Source organism: Halyomorpha halys, unplaced genomic scaffold (assembly GCF_000696795.3).
Source record: "Halyomorpha halys isolate HHAL.00 unplaced genomic scaffold, Hhal_1.1 Scaffold7.1, whole genome shotgun sequence".
NCBI classification, from domain to species: Eukaryota; Metazoa; Arthropoda; class Insecta; order Hemiptera; family Pentatomidae; genus Halyomorpha; species Halyomorpha halys.
The window spans coordinates 1,100,595-1,111,153 of record NW_027110368.1 but is presented as its reverse complement, the minus strand read 5'-3'; the positions used below and the strand labels follow the sequence as shown (position 1 = coordinate 1,111,153).

Genomic DNA, 10,559 nt, shown 5'->3' with positions numbered 1-10,559 from the left:
TTAGGCCTTGACATGGAGGAACCACTCATGAAATAATTCAAAGAGCTAATAAACTTTGAGTATTATAATTGTATAAATTGTTTAGGGAAACAAAAGCTTTTTTATACTTAGAACAATTAAAAAAGACAAGTTGAGTGTTTGCGGCTTTAGCGCACTTGCTCAGCCTCCACTGGCTCACTACCAGTGTTGCGGCGAGAAGGATGCGCTGGGATCTCTTGAGCTCTGCTCTACCCCTCACACGTGGGGGATAGAGTGGGCTCATGGATCCTCAGGTCGATTGTGTAAATATTGTACATATTATTTTATCATTATGTTATTTTATTTATTTATTTTTCAAACAGATAGTTTGGTTTATCTTGTTTATTCTTTTGTTTGAACATATTTTAAGAGAGTTTTTTTAATTTATTTTATTTCTTTATTTTTATTTTTATTTTAGTATGTATGAGATCATTCATCACTATTACCTATTGCCCACAACTGTGTGGCAGATTGTTAATATCTATCAATAAATAAATCTATCAATTTAAAAAAAATAAAATAAAATAAAGACATTATAACTTTTTGAGTACCTTAGTCAGATAGGTAAGATATAGTTTTTCTTATTGAATCAGAGAATTGTGAATATGATATAGAGTAACTAACTCGGTGCATAGAGCACTGAGTTAGTTATTCTGATCTGATTTCCACAACAAAAAATTTTTTCACTTAGCCCTAGTCTTTCTCATGTACTTAATACAACCAATATATAGATTTTATGAAACTATTAACAACTCACTATTTAAGATACACGACACAACGCTTAAGTATGATTCAGAAGAATTTTTTTTCATTCATATGGTTATGCATTTTTCATTTTTTTTTTTTCAGTATTTCAGTTAATTTGTATCTCGAAGGTAAAAGAAACGTTTTAACAGATGGGAAGCGTATCCTCACGGCGGCTTGACTTATATTTTGTGGTCGTCCTACAGAACGAAAAATTTAACTTCCCACTCCACTCTGGTTAGAATAGGTTGGTTATATGTAAGATAACTTACATCCTCGTATGTCAGAAATGACCAGATAGGAAATAAAAAGAAAAAAAAGTTTTAATAGATAATTATCAATTAGTAAAATTATGATTCGTGTTTATTTAAAATCTTGTATCCCCGGTTACAAATGATCTAGGATATAGTTATCTATGCCTCTGGATAATGAAAAAACCCTATACTGTGGTAAAAACATACAGTAGAAAAAAAAAGTACAGATATAGGAGAGTATATTTCAATTCCTCAAGTTACGTGAAGAACAATTTGAGAAAAGGTGCATCGAATAAAATTCTTTTTTTCAAAAATATTGTAACTCCTTTTAAAATGTATCAAATAGGTTACAGTTAAATAAAAATGTGTTATCGGTAAGAAATGAATTTAATATCCTTTGCTTCCGGCGTATTGATCAGCATGCGATCAAATTTAGAACTTAAAATTTAAAAATACTAAAAATTAAATTTTTTAATACAAATATAATAAACAATTGAAAAATATTACAATTACAATGTGATTAATATCATTAGTTATAATATTTTTAGTATTTTGATAAGTTATTTGTTTCTTGGTGGAAGAAGATATCTAGTCCTATCCGTCTTACTAAATGGCGATGCTCATCACTTCGACCAGAAGCAGAGGAATCAGTTAATGAGTGCCCTATAACGAGCCCTAAGAACAATGATAAATGAACCTTGCTCTGGGTGATTAAACCTCATAAACTACTGAGAAACGTTCCGATTCGGTCGAATTCGTCCAGAACCGAGGTGAGTTGTGGCTTAATTATTCCAGTAAAACGTTATAATCAGTGCCATGAATTATTTCAATATCTGTAGAAGAGGAACTTTCCAAACGGTGATTGTCTTATCTTGTCCTTTCTCTCGAGGAATGTAGTTTCTTTTTGGCGTTTGAGTGCCAATATAACAGGGTTTCAGAAGTTTTGGAACAAGATAGGATCCCTAAGGCGATAATTCATGTAACTTATTGTCTAGTAAATTTATATATGTTTTTCATATCATTGCAATGTATGTGGGCATTCCTACAGAAAGGACAAAAAAAATGTCCAGATCTTTTGTGGCATTCCATTTATGATTTCAGAGCATAAAAAAAGTCATAAATTGTAGTATCCTACAATATATATATACAATATACAATATAGTTTCCTATAGGGAAACTAATTCTATAACCGAAAATCTTATTATACGGTATAACATTTCTTCAGCACAGAAAATTCGTTAAAACCGTCGATTTTTGGTGCTGTACTACTCAGGCACGATATTCTCAACATCACGATTTTGTAGGAAGCCTCATCTGAGCAAGAATTAAAAATCAAAACAAAAAGCAGTTCTAGCATAAGAATTATGCTGTCCATAAATTCCAAAATTATAGTCCTCAGAATTTGAACAGATATGTTATGGTATTTTTTTTTCTCAAATTTTTATTTATTGATAAATATTATAATCTGCCACAACGTTGAAGGTTACGATATTAAAATTAAAATGTGAGTGTTGAAAGAATTGCAATATTGAGTTGGTCTATTTTTGTTTTTAATTTTTATTCGAATATGGATTTAGTTTACCTGTATATGAATGTTGACAGGTACATACTCGTAAATTCCTAAACAACCTGCAACAAGTGCCTTGTTGTCAAAGTGAGTATTCAATTTATTTTCTTCCTATGCCCTTAGTAGCTATCATCTCTTTAACAACTTTTGGGAATACGTTTCAACAAGACAGAATAGTTTAGATTTCTAAAATTTTGTCATGGCCCTGTCAATCATAAACCTGTCCTCCCATGTAAATTTCAGGACAGGAAATTTATGGCATCGATGTTAATTTTTTATTTTATTTATTTTAATATATTTAGAAAATTTGATTTGATTTGGAGTGATATAGGCGTGTAGAGAAACTACCCTTTGCTAGCACTCTTTTTAGCAATCCTTTTATTTTAACCGATAAAATTGAGTTTATGAAATTTAACTAAATGCTAATTGTAGAATTAAAAAATAATAGATGATTTCGGCTTGTTATTAGTTTATGAATTATGTTAAAATATATATACTTTTTTTTACATTTTTTGATCCATTAACGTTTAGTAAACGTTTTAGAAACACTAGCGTTCTCTTCACTTTTTACAATTACGATTTTTCCAGAAAAATATTGGATACATGTATAATGTAGTTATTGTACAACAATAGTTGGCGTGATTACATTGTTATAGCTGCTTTTTTAAATATTTTATTGATAATTAAAATAGTTATTATGTGGGCATTGGATTTCAATTAATGTGTTTTAGAAAGTATCTTTATTTTTATTTTTTTTTTTTTTGTCTCTATTAAAATATTTCTATTTAGAAACACGATCTCAGAACTCGACCTCTTTTTGTGAGTATGACCGATACAATACCCATATATTTCGACTGATGGACTCATTGTTTAAAAATTATTAGTATCAGATATGTTATAGCTTGATTGTTTAATTTTAGAGCAAATGATAATATTTTTTCCGGTAATTTTTTTCAATGAAAAATAGATATTTCATATTTATTAAATGACTCTGACCACTTCCATAGCACAAGCAAGTTTATTTATAATTCTTTTGACCATATACCTAAACCCCTGAGGTAACTGAACATGAATTATTCAATTATAATATAACAGCATTTATTTATAGCGCTTAAACTTATATTACTGTAATAAATATTGTAAAATGTATTATGTATTCCGAAATGTATCCGGAGTAGTGATGCAGAATACGCTGAAAGATGCAAAACAAATGCAAATCGGTACCTTGGCCTTCTTGAACCCTTACCGCTGGGTTCGTTGTTATGCGTGGACATTTACAGAAACAGCTAACCTTCCACATCACCTTGAGGGGTCTTTGAACTGGCGTTACCCTTTCACGAACGTACGCAAACCACCCTTCCTAGTTGATCTGTCTATCGAGCTCCAAGGAAGCCGTTTGATACTAAGAAACATTTCAGGAGTTGAATGAAATTATCGATTGTCTAAACACTTTTAAAACCGTATTGTACTGTTTACTTTATGTTATGTATTATTGCTTTGTTGTAACGATTTTTACTGTTTATAAATGAGCACAAATGCCATGGAAAAGTATAGTATTTTATTTACATTATGCAATAAGAAAGATTCTTTATGTGAGATATTTAAATCTTAATCTTATATAAATTTAAGAGGTACTTGCTGCTGAATATGGGTTATTTGGTTACTAGTCTTGGAGCAGGTTTGTATCTATCTTGTGATATACGGTGGAGATTGTGTACGGTTGTAATGTAAACATTTTACAGTCTCTTAGTGCGTATTATTTGCTGGAATGATCGAAATATGTTATCATAAGACTGTGCATTCGCTATTCGTATAGAGTTTGGAATAGACTAAATTGTTTCTTGTAAAACAGCTATTGAAAACATTTTTTGGAGTTATTAGAAGTCGAAATGACTAATGCATTTGCACTGGTGTTACTTTTTGCGATTTATCTACAACGTTGTGATATTATCAAGATCTATTAGTTCATTGTTATTAATTTTATAGTTTTGTCAGTATTGAAGCGTAGATGTGATTCAGGCAGAGAAAGGCAGCAAAATACCACTTATCTGCTACAATACAGCTTGATCACTCCTATCATGTCTTAAATCAAGTACCAATCCCAAATTTTTCGAAATTTTCCGAACCCAAAAGACTGAATCACGGTTATACCTTATTATTAATAAGGTACACATATATTAAAACCCCTAAATAAACATAAATGATGTCAATAAAAAAAAATATATAATGTGTAAGTATAAAAAATATATAAAGCTATTATTGAAAATAATTTCTATATAATGACTGGGAAGAAGAAGATAAACAAGTTTGAAAATGGACAATAAAAAGGCCGAAACGTTATAAAAATATTATATATAAAGATTCGTAATTTAAAATTTTATTGTTTTTATTATTATATTGATTTTTTTTTTTAAATATGGACTTAATGTGGTTTCACCTTAATCTTTTTTATTAGTATAGTAAAGAAAAAATAATAATACAACTAAAAAACAAACACCCATAATAAGATTGCAACTATTTAATATTTCTATTTTAATAAGTAATTTCAATGAAAAAAAATCTTTTTTCATAAGATTCCTACCCATATTACTGATTGATGATACTAACAAAAAATAGAATAAATGGTTATGGAACAGTCGTCAACTGAACAAGGATTAATTTAAAACAAATTAGCGTCTAGTGCTTAGAGCTGACTTATTCCAGTTGATTATCTTTAAGCTAAGGAAAAATGCTGATAAAAAGGACTTTCGCAACGACCGTCTCGACGATAAACTGGGTTGCATTAGCGAATACCTGGGGGACATGCATCTCATCCTGTTAACATGAATCAATGTAACTGAGTTATGTTAATAAGAATACCTCGTCTAATGGCAGGAGGCTGGGAAGGCAGATCTCTGACATGGTCTCGCCGGCAAAAGGAAACAAAAAAACTAAATGAAAATAAACAGGAGAAAAGTGGGGAGAAGAAATTTAAAGTGAAAAAATTCCAAGCCTTAAATGAGAGAATAAAAGGATTAATCACTGTTCTTCTGGGGAATGCCCGCTCTGTAGTAACCATTGAAAATAAGTAATTTTTTTTTATTTGAGAAATATAGATACATAAATAGGACCCTAAAATAATATTTAAAGTTTTTCAATTTTTTTTTTTTAATAATTTTCAATGAACATTCTTAGATATTTTTCAATTGGGTATCACCGAAAAAAAATAAGTATTATATTATCTCGAATTCTATATTATATCAAATAAATAATAAATTCTAAGCGATTTTGATTGGTCAGGGCTGCGGTCGAGAAAACCAAAAATAGTTTTCATCTATTTATTAACTGCTAAAATTAATTAATATAGCTAATATAAAGTTGGAATGTATCTGATTTCCTCATTGCTGCTCTTTTCATCTCCGAAAAAAGTAATTAAACACATTTTCAATTTTAGATATATTTTGATTTCTTGTTTGAGTCTGATTAAAGTTAGCATCACAAGTCTTTATTAATTTATTTTTAATCTGGAACGTTTCGGCCATTATCAAGGATAATTTTAGTTTTCAATTTCATAGCCTCATATTATTCACTAAAAAAGTAAATTTTATTATATTTAATTTTATATCAATTCTTTAATAGCAAATTTTGTTAGACTACTTTCTCAACTCCATATTATTTAAATAACCTCTATGGCTACCTTAGAAATGGTTTAGGATAGTATATAAAAAGAGTTGGATTTTTTTTTTTTTTTTTAATTTATTTAATGTAATTTACAACTGTACAAAATAATACAATAAGTAACTATGTTGTATGTTTCATATACACTTGAAAATCTTGGGTAGGAACCACCCATTGGTGGTACTTCAAACATTAATTTAAATTAGAAGGTCCCGTGGCCATCTTCTTTTCAGACGCCTCGGAGGATTATCAGGGATTGTTAAGGATGAAAGATTAAGAATTAATGGGTTAGGATGGTTAAAGAGTTTGGAATGAAAAGACGCATATCTGTTTTGGGCAAATCTGCAACGAATGGGATGTTAAGGTCTTTGTGAATGAGTTTATTTGTAACGTAATAAGGAGCATCAAGGATTATACGTAAGATTTTGGATCAATTTTAAATATCTAACTATAACAATCAAATGAGCGTTACTTAAGTCCATGATTTTATCCGTAAAAAATTATTGCTTCTTACGAATAAAAAAAGAATGAGTTTACCAATAAAAAGTCACACGGCGAGCAGTACACACTCCTGGTTTTTGGTACTCGAACTTTTTAAAGTACAAGCGCATTTTTCGAAAACAAAATTCCCTCTATATATATTTAAGTAACACAGATAGGAAAATATATAATCTTGTTTTTTTCCAAGCGTGAACTAAGTGCATATAGCGCGACTAACCCCGTGTTAAGTTGATGAGCTTTCTCTGGTTCATAATTCCATTCGGACTGATAGTTGTTAGGTATGCTGCATTTTATTAGCGTATATCTGATATTGTTATTTTCTATTCTAATGACTTAATATTAACTGGTTAGTTGTTAAACGATAGTTTAGAGACTCGAGGCTTTGTAGTTAAAATCTTCCGTTTTAGGCCCTAAAATGAGAAGAGCTCATTTTATGCTTCAATTATACTATGTCAATAATATTTTGTCCAAATTTCAAAGTAAAATCTCAAAACTCCTAAGAGATATCGATATTTCATAAGTTGATGTATCTGGGAGTTCTGATAGTGAAACTCAGATAGGCACGTACTCTTACCAGATAGTTAAAGATAATGATTTTGATAGCGGTAATGATTTACATACATCTTAGTACCAAAAAAGTGGTGTTGAACTAGAATTTAAAAAAGTGTTCAATTTGGTAGTCAGAGACTGTTGATCATGACTTCAGAAGAAGGAGAATAAAATAAGACAGTGGAGAGAGAAGAATAAACTGAAAATTTAATTGGTACAACTGTTTAAAAAATAAAATAATATCATATTCGCAGCTGTTCCATATTATGCACTATCAAACTGCGACAAACCTTGTATTTACCTGAGTAAAGTGAAATAAATAAATATGATCATAATATAATCCAACAGCCGAGTTTTCCAAGTCTAAGGAAAGAAGGGATAAAAAACTGATTTTTGAAATAAAAAACTGATTTTTGAAATAAAAAACTGATTTTTGAAATACAAAACTAACAATTAGATACACACAATACCCAAGAACAAAATGACTTCAATAACCTGAGAAGTTTAACTGTCAGCTATAGTGATAGATAAATGGCTTTGGTTAATCTAATAGCGTTGCATACAAGCGGTATATGGAGGACAAAAGAGCGCTTATTCATGAAGAAATTATGTATAACGTAATAGCTATTCAAATTAGCCCGAGAGAGGACTGTTAGTGAATAGTAAGATGCCGTTCTGCCATCGACCCGGTGACCGTATGAACCTTGCGGTCTTCCAACAGAAAGGATATTCAGGTCGCGCCTTCCCTTATCCGACTTACCGCTGGGATTTCTCTTCAGCTTTTATCTTCTGGGTGAGCTGTCATTGAACTGGGGTAGTCCTAGGCGGTATCCATAGTAATGAGGGATTCTTGTAAGGGAAGATATATTTTCGTATGAACTAAGCCCATTGTCCAATCTGATCATCAATATTAGATTTCCTTCTAATTATCATCATTATCATGAATAAGCTGTAACTGGAAGTAATTTTCTTATTAAAACCTAAAGTTTATATATGTCCTATTATAGTCATGTTAATGAGCCTTTTTATAATTAATTTAATTTGATATTATTTAAGGATTCTCTAGGGTAGGAAATCATTAGTTCAGGACAGATCGTAAAGGTGATTTGATGGGATTTTTAAAAATTTTATTTAAGGTTTGATGGTCGTATCAAGTGATTGGATAGTTCGGGATGAAAGTGCTAGGATGAGTTGGATTACTCACTGTTTTAACTGTGTACTGGATGGGGCAGAGGTTATTACCTTAAAAGGAACACCAGTTGACCAAAAAATGAGGAAAATTGGCACAATTGTGGTTTATTTCGAATTATCAGTCAGTAAAATAGGAATGAATAAGAAGGTATGTAAGGAGTAGCAATTAATTATGATCAAAAGCCTGTTCTTAATCGGGGAAAACTCTCTAGCAGTCCATTCATTATCCAATCCAGGCGAGTTTACGTCCACCAAAAATGTCATAGCTAGTGGATAATAGTAGAGTGGGATGATCAGAATTCAAAATAGTGATCTGGGATTAGAATTTAGGATGGGGCAAATGCGTTTAAGAATGTGATTTTCCAGTAATTTAGTCTTGGCGAATAAAAAGAAATAAGGCGACAGAAGGATGAACATTTTAATCTTTTTATAATCATTTGGGCTATAAGGTTCAGAAAAATATACAGTGTGGATTCAAACATTATATTTCTATGTAACACATAACTTTTTGAGGAAGATGTATTAAGAAATGGAATGCAATTAGGTCGTACCTAGAAGCTTTGGTGGAATGTTATTTTTGAATGATGTTCGACCTTTCTGAAGAATAAAACATTTTAGTTGAGAGGGTTATTTGGAGTTAAATATTCAATACATTGAAATTGAATTGGATTAAGGATATCACGGAGCGGATTAATGATCTTAGAGAGGTGCTCACCGAATCTAAGACTTTTCTTCGCAAGGTTCTTGTTTTAGTTTGTCGATTGTGAAATAAGTTGTTTCTGTTAGATTTCTAGTCCTTTAGAAGTGGTAAGTTAGATTCTTATTTATGCTTTGTGTTTTTCTATGACTTAATCAATGTCTTATAGAATGTTCTGGGACAAGCACTCGGGAACTGTACAGTTTTTCTTCCAAGGTAAGTGTTAAGTGTTAGGTAAGGCTGACAAAATATGTCAGCATCACCAAAAGTCTACAACCCAACTCTTACTTATTTTGCTTAATGTAGAATTATGATCCTTTGCTTTCTAAATCCTAGAAAATGAACTTTAATAAACTTAGACAATTCGTTTGGGAATACCCCCGAAGCAATAAATTTACATTTGAACCCAGTAGGATAGCGATATTAATTTTAAAACCAAGTTGGGTTCTATATTACCATCCTCTCCTCTACATGTTTCGCAAGGTGCGTTAGGGTTAATTTGGAAATAATTACAACCGTGATTTGATAATTGTGTAAGACATATGTTGGGAGAACTAGATCCTTCGACCTGACCGCGGGCTATTACCTGTAACCCCTGGGGGCCGGCCCTGGGCAACTCTCCCATTTGAAGAATCAAATGACGTTAAAAAATAAAAAAAGGATCTAAGAACAAAAGAAGCGCAATTAATGCTGGAAATAGTGGACAATTAAGAGGGAGAAGGTAATGAGTGCTCAAGTTATTTATTGTCCCCTGCTCGTTACCGAGGCTGACGTATTGCCCGGCTGAGGAGCAGGAATCCGGTCCGGGCACTCATCCTCCCAAACCTTTGTCTTCTCCGAAACGGCTCCGTCTTCCTCCCCTTTTCGGTCAGGATCTTCTAGAGGAGGTTAGTTGTCGGCGTGCTCTATTGAATTTGTTCTCTTGTGAAAAAAGAACTTTTTATTCTCATTAAAAAATATATATATTTTTTTTATCAGTGATTTTTCCTGCTTCTTATTATAATTACTCCCATAGAAGTAAATTTCCAGGGCTGCCAATTGTTTATGGAATTTGACGATTTACGCACAAACAGTGCGGAATATCGGAAAAAATGTAAAGTGCTAAATTGAAATATTTTAATTCTTGTAAGAATCGATCCATCGTCCTTAAGCCATTCATGAAACAACGTAGTTCACGACAGGCATTTGAGTATCCTCCGGGCAGTTCATACAATGATGATAGATTCTTGAACTCTCAAAAAATTTTGTTATTTATCATTTGTTCAATATTCCTCACGGTTTCACAAGTATTTGTTATGGACTGGACGAACTGGAGATCGGCAAAATCAATAATATAAAATAGTTTTAGAATTGTATTGTCTTTAACATCCTTCATTGAAGT

General features: G+C 31.4%; 1 protein-coding gene and 1 long non-coding RNA gene across 2 annotated transcripts in view; one reads left to right on the top strand and one right to left on the bottom strand.

The window, feature by feature from the left end:
* The window catches only part of ft (cadherin-related tumor suppressor fat), a gene marked incomplete in the record, with an annotated part of 431,831 nt that overhangs the window by 199,070 nt on the left and 222,202 nt on the right, over positions 1-10,559 (bottom strand).
* LOC136796043 (uncharacterized) overlaps positions 1,597-10,559 on the top strand; it is a 273,628-nt gene continuing 264,665 nt past the window's right edge. The window contains exon 1 of the long non-coding RNA XR_010843734.1: positions 1,597-1,786. This is a non-coding gene — a long non-coding RNA (uncharacterized lncRNA). The remainder of the gene's footprint in view (positions 1,787-10,559) is intronic.